Genomic DNA, 12,377 nt, shown 5'->3' with positions numbered 1-12,377 from the left:
TCAAGAGTACTTCCTACTTTCTCTTCTATCAGGTTCAGAGTGACTGGATTTATGTTGAGATCTTTGATCCACTTGGACTTAAGTTTTGTGCACGGTGACAGACATGGATCTATTTGCAATCTTCTACATGTTGACATCCAGTTATGCCAGCACCATTTGTTGAAGATGCTTTCTTTTTTCCATTGTACATTTTTTTACTTCTTTTTCAAAAATTATATGTTGGTAAGTGTGCTGGTTAATGTCAGGGTCTTCAATCTGATTCTATTGCTCCACATGTCAGTTTTTATGCCAGTACCAAGCTGTTTTTACTACTGTAACTCTATAGTAGAGCTTGACGTTGGGGATTGTGATGCCTCCAGAGGTTGTTTTATTATACAGGATTTATTTTGGCTATCCTGGTTTTTTGTTTTTCCATATGAAGTTGAGTATTATTCTTTCCAGGTCTGTGAAGAATTGTGTTGGTAATTTGATGGTCATTGTGTTGAATCTGTAGATTGCTTTTGGTAAGATCGATATTTTTACTATGTTAATCCTGCCTATCCATGAGCGTGGGAGATCTTTCCATTTTCTGACATCTTCTTCCATTTCTTTTTTCAGGGACTTAAAGTTCTTGTCATATAGGTCCTTCACTTGCTTAGTTAGAATAACCCAAAGGTATTTTATATCATTTGTGGCTATTGGAAAAGGGTGATGTATCTCTGATTTCCTTCTCAGCCTGTTTGTCTATTCCATATAGGAGGTCTACTGAGTTTTTTTAGTTGATCTGGTATCCTGCTATGTTGCTGAAAGTGTTTATTAGCTGTATCATTTCCTTGGTGAATTTTTTGAGTCACTCATGTATCCTATCATGTCATCTGCAAATAGGGAAAGCTTGACTTTTTCCTTTCCAATTTGTATCCCCTTAATCTCCTTATGTTGTCTTATAGCTCTAGCTAGAACTTCAAGTACTATATTGAGTAAGTATGGGGAGAGGGGAAAGCCAGAAGGACCTGGACAGTTATAATGCAGACACTAAGAGACCATGGATGCCAGCCTAGACTAATATACCCAGCAAAACTTTCAATCATCATAGATGGAGTGAACAAGACATTCCAAGACAATGACAGATTTAAACAATACTTATCCACAAACCCAGTCCTACAGAAAGCACTAGAAGGAAAATTCCAACCTAAGGAAGTCTGATACACCCTCGAAATCACAGGCAATAGATAACACTGTAGCAGGAAACCCCAAAGAAGAGAAGTACACACACACTACCACCAAAAAATAAAAATAATAACAGGAATGAACAATCACTGGTCATTAATATCCCTTAATATCAATAGACTTAATTCACCTATGACAAGACACAGACTAACAGAATGGATATGAAAACAGGAACCATCTTTCTGCTGCATACAAGAAACACACCTCAAATTCAAAGTTAGACACCTCCTAAGAATAAAAGGCTGGGAAAAGACATTCCAACAATATGGTCTTAACAAGCAAGCTGGTGTAGTCATCCTAATACCCAGCAAAATAGACTTGAAACTAAAATCAATCAAAAGAGATGATGGAGGACTCATCACAGGAAAGATCCACCAAGATGAAGTTTCAATTCTGAACATTTATGCCCCAAACACAAGGGCACCCACATATGTAAAAGAAACATTACTAAGCTTAAATCACATGTAAAATCCCACACATTAATAGTGGGAGACTTCAACACCCCACTTTCACCTCTGGACAGATAGGCCAAATTGAAACTTAACAGAGAAATAATGGACTTAACTGATATTATGATTCAAATGGACTTAATCAATATCTACAGAACATTCACCCAAACAAAAAAGAATATACCTTCTTCTCAGCACCCCATGGAACCTTCTCTAAAATCGACCACATACTTGGCCACAAAGCAAATCTCAACAGATACAAAACAATTGGAATAACTTCCTGTGTTCTATTGGACCACCATGGTTTAAAGTTAGATTTCAACAACAACAACAACAACAACAAAATCCCAGAAATCTTACAATCTCATGGAAACTGAATAATGCTCAACTGAATAACCTGTGGGTTAAGGAAGAAATAAAGAAAGAAATTAAAGACTTCCTAGAGATCAATGAAAATGAATATACCACATACCCAAACTTATGGGACACTATGAAAGCAGTGCTAAGAGCGAAATTCATAGAACTAAATGCCCACATAAAGAAGTTGGAGAAATCTCACTAGTGACTTAACAGCACACCTGAAAGCTCTAGAACAAGAAGAAGCAAAGTCTCCCAGGAGGAACAGATGCCTGAAATTATCAAATTGAGAGCTGAAATCAATAAAATAGAAATAAAGACAATACAAAAAATTAATGAAACAAAGAGTTGGTTCTTTGAGAAAATCAACAAAATAGACAAGCCCTTCTCCAAACTAACCAAAAGACAGAGAGAGAGCATCCAAATTAACAAAATCAGAAATGAAAAGGGGTACATAACAACAGACAATGAGGAAATCCAGAGAATCATCAGTCATACTTCAAAAACCTCTACTCCACAAAACTGGAAAATCTAAAAGCAATGGATAATTTTCTGGATAGGTACCACATATCTAAGTTAAATCAAGAGCAGATAAACCATTTAAATAGTCCAATAACCTCTATGGAAATTGAATCAGTCATTAAAAGTCTCCCAACCAAAAAGAGCCCAGGACCAGATGGTTTCAGTGCAGAATTCTACCAAATCTTCAGAGAAGACTTAATACCAATTCTCTTTAAATTGTTCCACACAATAGAAGCAGAAGGAATATTAGGAAACTCCTTCTATGAGGCTGCAATTACCCTGATTCCTAAACCAAACAAAGATGCAAACAAAGAAAGAGAACTACAGGCCAATCTCCCTCATTGATGCAAAAATACTCAATAAAATACTGGCAAACACATTCCAAGAATACATGAAAACAATTATCCACCATGATCAAGTAGACTTCATCCCAGGGATACAAGGGTGGTTCAACATATGAAAGTCCGTCAATGTAATACACTACATAAACAAACTCAAAGAAAAAAACTACATGATCATCTCACTAGATGCAGAAAAGGCATTTGACAAAATCCAACACCCCTTCATGATAAAGGTCTTGGAGAGATCAGGAATACAGGGAACATACCTAAACATAATAATGGCAATTTACAGCAAGCCAACAACCAATATCAAATTAAATGGAGAGAAACTCAAACCAATACCGCTAAAATCAGGAACAAGGCAAGGCTGTCCCCTCTCCCCATACTTATTCAATATAGTACTTGAAGTTCTAGCCAGAGCTATAAGACAACATAAGGAGATTAAGGGGATACAAATTGGAAAGGAAGAAGTCAAGCTTTCCCTATTTGCAGATGACATGATAGTATATATATGAGTGACCCCAAAAATTCACCAAAGAACTGATACAGCTTATAAAATCCTTCAGCAACATAGCAGGATACAAGATCAACTCAAAAAAATCAGTAGCCCTCCTATATACAATAGACAAACAGGCTGAGAAGGAAATCAAAGATACAGCACCCTTTACAATAGCACAAATGATATAAAATACCTTGGGGTTACTCTAACTAAGCAAGTGAAGGACCTATATGACAAGAACTTTAAGTCCCTGAAAAGAGAAATGGAAGAAGAGGTCAGAAAATGGAAAGATCTCCCATGATCTTGACACACCCACCCCCACCCCCGACCCAGCCCTGCTCATAGAATTCCTCTTTTCTCTTTTTGACTGGACTTCCTGAGCTCGGCCTGGTGCTTGGTCATGGATCTCTGCATCTGCTTCCATTGGTTACTGGATGAAGGCTCTATGATGACAGTTAGGGCATTTTTAGGGGTACTTTAATAAGACCATTCTTCTTTCTATTGCCATGAAATAAATATTTTAACTTATAGAAAATTTTAATTTTAATGCAATGTTAAAGGCCTGGATAGCAGCAGATAGAAATTATACCACTGTTCTTTTACCTTTTGATGCTTAAAATGTGCTCTTAAAACGTCTTTTAGATTTTGTTGTTAAAGAGAGCCTTCAATGTGTTTCTTTTGTAGCCATAAGTTAATTATTACACGTTATATTCAACAGTTCAAGATGACTATCCAGCATTGTATACATTTTTTCTTGTCCTATTATATTCTAGTATTTCTTCATGGAGTAATGAACAAAGTATGAAATATGTCACTGATTTTAAGTAGTGCATTGGCTAACATCATAGGTTCTGATGGCTAAGGTACCTCAGTTCATATCTGGGCCTCTCGCTTCAAAGTGAGGAGTATCCGTGGGCCAGTCATCCTTTTCTCATTGAGTCTCAATGTTCTCACCTGGGTAGCACTCTTTTGGTTTGTCAGAGAACTGACTGAAAATGTGAGCAATACTAAGCAATATAAATAGAAGCTGCTACTATTTCTTAAGGATGATCCTTTTTCCAGGCCTTGTAGTTCTCTCTGAAACTCTCTACTTTTATAGACAAAACACCAAAAAATGAAATAAGAAAAATCTTAGTTTGCACATGTACTTTGTGAGGAAAAATGCTGTTGTTAAACATGTTGTTCATTGTTTTGATTAAGCTGGTGTGTTTGCTCAGTGTTGACTCTCATTTCAGTGGTATTTGCTGTATCAACATTAGCTAACAGGATTCACACAGTCAAATAAATATCAGTTGGCTGGAGAGCACTTGTTTGCAGCCAGATAGGTCATCCTGGAATGCTAGGTTAACATCAATACACAAGAAACAATGTGAGTAGTACTTCTTACTGAGAACATAGAATATTCACAGTTGGAACATGTTTTTAGCTTTGATTATGCAAGCTTGATAACACACATGAAGACACATATACAGACATACAGAGAAAGAGAGAGACAGACAGAGAGAGACAGAGGGATAGAGCCAGAAAGACACACAGTAAGAGACAGAGAGACAATATGGATAAGAATACAGTAAAAATATATTTTTTTTTGTTTTTACCAATTTTTATCTACTCTATTCTTTTAAAATGTGACTCATGTTCTACTCAGGCTTCATGTGAATGTACATGTAAACTCTATGAATCTGCTCACCTATGATAAAAAAATAAATAAAAAACTCCAAAAGAAACTGATCCCGGTAAACTTATGGAAAATTTGCCAGACATGTGCTGGGAAGAGAAGAAGTAAGTGACTTGGCAGTATGCAGGGCATCTCCACAGTGAGGAAGTAGATTACCAGTAGGGAGAAGCCAAGGTGTAGAAGGACACAGACATACTGATGGGTAATGTCTCTGTGGACATCAACAGTCCTTTCCTCCTGGAAATCATTCCACTTAAGAGAGAAGGTCCTCCCAACTGGTCTCTGGCAAAAGGCTTGCTTTTCATCAGGGAAAGCTGAAATACATTGATGGACAGTCCCATCAAGCCTTTTGCATACAATTTCTGGTGGTCACAGTGACTTCCTAAAAAAGAAAAAGCCTAGTGTTATCATTCACAGAGAGATGTGGATGCTAAAGAAGGGTAGCCTTCTGACAGAGTAAGAGAATTGCTGCTCGAACTGTGCTTGTTTATTTAACTTGAAAAGCTTCTTTTATCTTAGAATAACAGCAAAGATAACCTTAAAAATATAACTCTTGCCTTGATTTAAATTCATAATGCACCATGTTATGCACATTGAATGAACTAAAAGCTAATATTTAAGATGGTAAGAAAAAACTCATTACATGAAGTAATATTCATTTGGAAGTTTCATTTGTTCACATTCAGTGGCTATTTTGGTGTCCACTCTCTAAAGCAATGACAGTAGTAATAAACATGTTGGCAACACTGTTAATTTATTGAGAGCAATGGCCAGTAAATATTTAATACAGCCCCAAACATTTTCATAATATTTTCATTAATATTTTACTTAATAGTTTTCCTCTAACATAATCAATTCAGTATCTTAATGTTTAATATTTTAATTGGTTTTCAATTTGGACAGATGAAATAGGAATTTAAACTTGGGATATAAAATTATATCTACAAGCTAAAGAAGAAGGTAAAATATGTAAACCCCTCAGGAAATGGAAAATTACTCTATCTTAAAATGGATGCCATAAATTTTATATTAAATGAACAATGAATCACAGATGTTACTTCTTTCAAATCTTTAATATTCAACAATTGTGTCTCTCCTTAATGTCCTTTGGCATGAAATTTAATTGACCCTGGTTGCGTCAATTAGAAGCACTTGTATTATTTATGGATTTTATATGAATTGTCTTCATTAGGTCCATGGAGCTTCGGGGCACTTGCTTCTCCATCATCAACCTCATCAAACCCCCATCTTAAAATACTGGCATTTTCAAGTCATTTCAAAGCAATACAACCTTTATTCTTGAAAGTTACTGAGAATGGAGAAGGCTAAACTCAATGTGGAGAAGGAGAGTGTGGAAAACTTCTGTATCTTTCTCTAAAAGTGCTTTGTGAAATAAGGTCTTGAATAAAAAAGCCTATCAGAACTTATTTTCTAATAAGGTGAGAATATTTTAAGTTAATATGCATGTTATACATGTTGTAGGCCAACATGGCATGTAGTGTCTCTGGTTTTATCTTATCCTTTATGAATATAAAAACTATTTGTAGATAAGTTATAGGGAAAGCAAGCTGCAAGCTATATTTAGATGGTGGCCTTGGCTTGCCTTTTCTGGTAACACATCATTATACATGATAAACTACCGTAAATATGAAATCTCTAAGGCTTACCTTAACATCTAAATAGTAATCCAGAAGCAAACGCATTAGACTTCAATGGACTTCAGAAATAGAAAATAATCTGTGAGGTCCTCTGTGCTTTTAGTTTTTTGTCAACTAGAAGGAGGAATCCTCAGCTGAGGAATGATCTCTGTCATATTGCCTGTGGGCATGTTATGGTACATTTCTTTAAATGATGATTGGTATGGAAGCCCACTTTGGTCAGTGCATTCCTGGTGGTTGTGGATTTCATAAGAAAGCAAAGGGAGAAAGCCAGCAAGCAACATTCATTCCCTCATTATTTCCAAATCAATTCTTAAAACAAGGTTTCTGCTTGAGTGCTACCTAACTTTTCTCAGAGAGGGACCATGACCCAGAAGTTGTAATTTGAAATAAACCCTTTCCTCTTCAATTTGATTTTGGTCAGTGTTATATCACAGCACAAACCCAACTAAGACATTCTCCAAATCCCCCAATTTCAACTTCCAGAATCACATCTTTAGACATTATTCTTAACACATTTTTGTCAGGGAAAATTTTATTAACCTATTTCCTTTATGATCCAGTAAATTTATCAAAAGGTGTATATTTAGGATGTTTTATGTTCCAAGTAATGTTTGAGGCCCCCAGGGGTTTAGATTCTAGTGGTGGGAATAAATATCAACATAGGTTGCTAGGAAGGTGAGTTGGAAATAATATGACAATATTTGGAATACATGTTAAAAATAATGTCATATGAAACTTACTGGATTTAAAGTATTAAGTGGGTGTTAGATTAGGAAAAGGGATTGGGGCATGAAGGATGGCTCAGTGGGTAAAGGTGATTTTTATCAACCCTGATGTCCTGAGTTGGATCCCCTAGGACCTACATGGTGGACTCTTGCAAATTGTCCCTGGACCTCTACATATGTGCCACAGCATGCACACATCCATCACACACACACACACACATACACACACACACTTTCAAGTGCATACACACATGCATGCACAAATAAATTTAATATAGAACTAAGTTAAAAAATGAAGAAGAGTCAAAGATGACTGCGCAGCTGCATCATTTACTGTTATAAGGAAGATTTTTGTGATAAAGTTCAGTAATAATCTGTAGTCATGTTAAGGTTTATATTTATTAGATGTTCTTATGGAAATGTATACAAGTAGATTTTAAGAACTGGGACCACTTTTAGCTCAGGGTTAGGTGGGCTCCACCAAAGAATCAGTGGGCAACAACAATAGATCATGAAACAGAGAGGGCTTAGAAGCAATACCTGAAATAATAAAACCACCAGAAATCTTGTGGAACAAGAAGTGTCACAGGAAGACATGAGGCTGTGTCAAAACGCATCAAAAAAAAAAAAATCCAGATTGGAGGCTGAGGGTTGACACTTAAGGAAGCTTGACCAACCAGAATAAGAAGGCACGGTAAAGATTAAAGAGTAAGTCAATAAAGATGAAAACTAAACCAAAACAGAAATGAAAACTCAGGCTGATGCAGCCAAACATGGGTTTAAAAGACTGTCCTCAGTGACTGACCTGCGTGTGAAGTGGTAAGTATGAAAAATCCACACCAAGCTTGGCGTAGGCTGAGAAGAATGGCAGACATGCCCTTCAAAGGAGCTGGCAGGAAATGGGACTGAGAAAGAAGGTTATATTGAGAAAGATGCGAATTCAAAGGAACTCTCCCCCTAATTTTTAATCAGCATGCGATGTCTTAGTTGAAATCATAGCATTTTCAAGCAGAAATGGTTGGAGTTGATTCTCCCACCCTCCCTACTGCCTATCATCTTTCTTTGTTTCCATTCTGTCCCCTGCCCAGCCTCCTTCCTACTGTCTTATCACTCATATAATTTTGCTCCCATCCTTTTCTTGTCATCTGTCTTTTCACCGTCTTCAGTCTCCTTCTTGGTTTTCTTTAGATGTTTACAGCTGTGTTTATTTCTTCTATATTTACAATAGCCAGAAAATGGAGCCAGCTGACATGCCTGTCACCTAATGAGCATATGATGAAAACATGATTCATGTATACAATTTTGTCAGCTCTAAACCCAAATTAAATGATGAAATTTTTAGGAAAATGGATGGGTCTTGAAAGTATTATATTAAGCAAGCTCCATTTTAATTGGTAATATTAAGTAAACTTGAGATGAATTTAAAAGTTAAAAGATTCTGAAAACATTCCAGTGATGCTGCAGTGACTCTGTAGATGTTGTCTAAACCTGTATAACAAATACTCCAAAGGTTACCAGCCTAAAAAGAACACTTGTTATATTCAGAGAATGTATGGGCTGGATAAGATGGATGGACAACACTGTGTGGTTGAAGCCAACACAAGGAAATGGCACAAAAAAAAGCAGGTCCAAAGAATGAGAAGACTGGGAGATGATTCCTAGGGTCTTCAGGATAGAAAGGAGCAGATGACCCTCAGCGCTTGAGTCAGCCTCCCTGTCCAGAGAATGCTCAGGTGTGGTGTCATGAGCAGTGGGACTGATTTCTATCTCCAGCATACAAGATGGGGCAGAATTGACGCTAAAAAATATACATGAAAGGCCAGGTCTTATATGGTATCATTGTTAATTAAAAATAAGATTTAATTTCTTCTTAAATAGAAATATATTAAATAGTCAACTACTCACTGGAACTGTCTACAGGTACTTTTACATGAGCAGCTAATAAGAGGTTAAGAATTTAAGCAGCTGATGTTCATGGACTGCATACCTTGGCACATTACTAAAATTTACATTTCTTGGTAGACTTTCTGCTAGAAGAGGTAAAAGCAAATGCTCTAGAACATGGATGCTGAAGTGGAAGAACTCGGGTTTGAATCCTGGATTCACCATTTATTCATTTGGGGCAGACTCAATATCTGTACACCTCAACTCTCTCATCTGCATAGAGCAGAGGTGACAATGTTACCTGCCTCATATGGGTCTCATTAGAAAGTGGTGAGTTCATGAGGCTCCCTCGACTCATTGTAAGCCTTCTGAGAGTGACTGTGTTGAGTAAAAGTATCAAAAACTTCCTTTGACCCCTGAAGTTGCTCAGAAAGGACATCCATCCTCTACAAACTGCAGAACTTTTCAGGTGATGATATTGTCTGGCCTGCTATTTTCCAGTGTTCCCATGATGAATTTCCACTTACCAATCAACGAACAAAGCCAGGGCTCCCTCTGTGAGGGCCCAGCAGAGTCATATGCTGCAAATAAGTGTTATCGGGGATGTGGCAGTGAAGGTGAGATGGCCTATGAGTGAGAAGAGAGTTCACAATGTGATGGGAAATGAGGTATGCCACATCCACTTCTAAATCACATCAAAACCTTCCAGCCTGGGGAAGTGCTGTGGATGTGAGTCACAGCTATTGCCCTCAGCAGAAGAGGTGAGAAACATACTGGCTTTTACCTGCTGAAATACAGATCCAGTCCCAGCTATCTCTGTAACAGACAAACAAATCAAACTTCCTTAGCCTTACACAGGACAGTTTGACTGCGTATTATGTCTATGTACAGTACGCATATATACATACCTATACTTACATACACAAATGAATACAGGAAGACACTCTTTACAATCCAATAATTTAGCAAGTCATACTTATCTTTGGTTGTGTAGCAGACTATCGGTTGAATGCTCAGATTGGAGCAACGGATATAAATGGCTGTGTTTTTATTTTTAGTTTTCCACACAGGGTTTCTCTGTGTAACAGTCCCAGCTGTCCTGGAACTTGCTTTGTAGACCAGGTTGGCCTCAAACTCACAGAGATTCACCTACCTCTGCCTCCTGAGTTCTGGGATTAAAGGTATGTGCCACCACCACCTGGCTAAGGCTGTGCTTTTAGTGGGGAATAACATCAGGGCTACATCAAACCTATCTTCTTGAGCTCCTATTGACACACCTTTCTACCTCCTTTTAATGTCTTGGAAATTAGGACCATTCAGTCATTTCTTTGCACAAATCCAGTATATGATAACAGATAGAGAAAACAAATATTTTCTATTATTTCCAACAAAGCTGGATGAGTAAAATATAAGAGAAGTGGCTGATTACACAGATCTTCCAAAGGCATTATAGATCTTGGGTTAATAACATTTTGCCTACCACCTCAATGATGTAAAGACAGTTTTTTGGAAAGATTTTTCAGAGTTTAGAGCATGCTATTATGGACAAGCTGGGGCAGGGTTTGTTTAGCTTGATTTTCTATAGTGTCTCTTATTTTTATTTGCTTTATGTACTTGGTGCCATAAAATGAACAAAAATGGAGATACAAATCATGTAGAACAAGCATTACTTATCCATATTTTACAACAACAAGAAACATAAATATATTCAGAGAAGTTAAGTGACTTGCCTTTGGTCACAAAGCTTACCACTACCAAACACAGAACAAAAGCTTAAGATGTATAAGTGCAAGTCTGGCCTTTGTTTCCTTTGCCATAATTAAAATCCACGTAGAGGTAACTGGGTTAACAAAGTAAATGTCTTTTCCTTTAGTTTGACAAATTTGATTTGACCTGAATCTTCAATTTGCTCAAGTTCTACTGTCACAGTTAGTTTTTCCTGCTTTGATTTTTATAGTATTAGCTGTGCTGTGGCTTTTAAAATGGTGATTGAAATGGAAGGAAGGACAAAAAGTAGCCTTGAGAGCTATCAAAAAGGTAACTGTCCAATGAATCGGGGACCCCTGTGAATCTCAGAAGCAAGGACAGGTGTCTTAGTCACTATTCTTTTGTTGTGAAGAAACATCATGACTAAGACAACTCTTATAAAAGAAAGCATTTAACTGGGGGCTAGCTTACACTGTCAGAGTGTTAGTGCACTATCATCATGGAGGGCAGAATGGTAGCATGCAAGGCAGGCACTGCAACAGTAGCTGAGAGCTACATCCTGACCTATAGGTTGAGAAAGAGGCTCTATGTTTTGCAGTGGGGCTTTGAAACCTCAAAGCCCATCCCCAGGAACACACTTCCTCCAGCAAGGCCACAGCTCCTAACCCTTTCAGATAGTGCCACTCCATCACCACTGAGCATTCAAATCTATGAGCCTATGGGAGCCGTTCTCATTCAGACCTCCAACCAGCTAAGGACTTTGTGAGAAAGAAGAGACTAGGAGAGCACACAGCCTACTTGGCTCTTGTTTATTGATTTTACTTATTTGTTTGTTTGTTTTGTGGAGGAAGAGAATGTCTCTGATTCTGGATTCCATACAGGTCCTTTCTCTCCGAAGAGCAGAGAAGCCTGCCTCACTCAACATGCTTCCTTTCATCAGCACCCATCCCATCCCCTGTGCTAGTCTTTACTCTCTTCCTACTGAATCGGTGACTTTGCCTCTGGTTCTTTCTAATATCCTAAGACTAACCCACCTGTTCCTTAAAGAACAAGTGGAGGGCTCTAGAGGCTTATCCTTTAAGACTAATATCAGATGATAACATTGACTCAGTATGTCACAGTCTTCTGCCCTCTAGGTAACTGAATAAGAAAATTCTAGAGTACTAGGAATGCAAATAAGGAATCTTCCAGATTCTGAATCCCCAGAGCCAAGCCACTGTGAAGTTTCATCTTCTCTACATGTCTTTTGGGGAAAGTGTGTCCCTGTAGGCATCACTACTCAGCTCATGATGGAAAGCAGGGCTTGGGAGACAGACCATTGCTTAACTGTTAGAAATAATTTGTCCAC

Source organism: Onychomys torridus, chromosome 3 (genome assembly GCF_903995425.1).
Source record: "Onychomys torridus chromosome 3, mOncTor1.1, whole genome shotgun sequence".
NCBI classification, from domain to species: domain Eukaryota; kingdom Metazoa; phylum Chordata; class Mammalia; order Rodentia; family Cricetidae; genus Onychomys; species Onychomys torridus.
Note: the sequence above shows the minus strand (reverse complement) of the source record.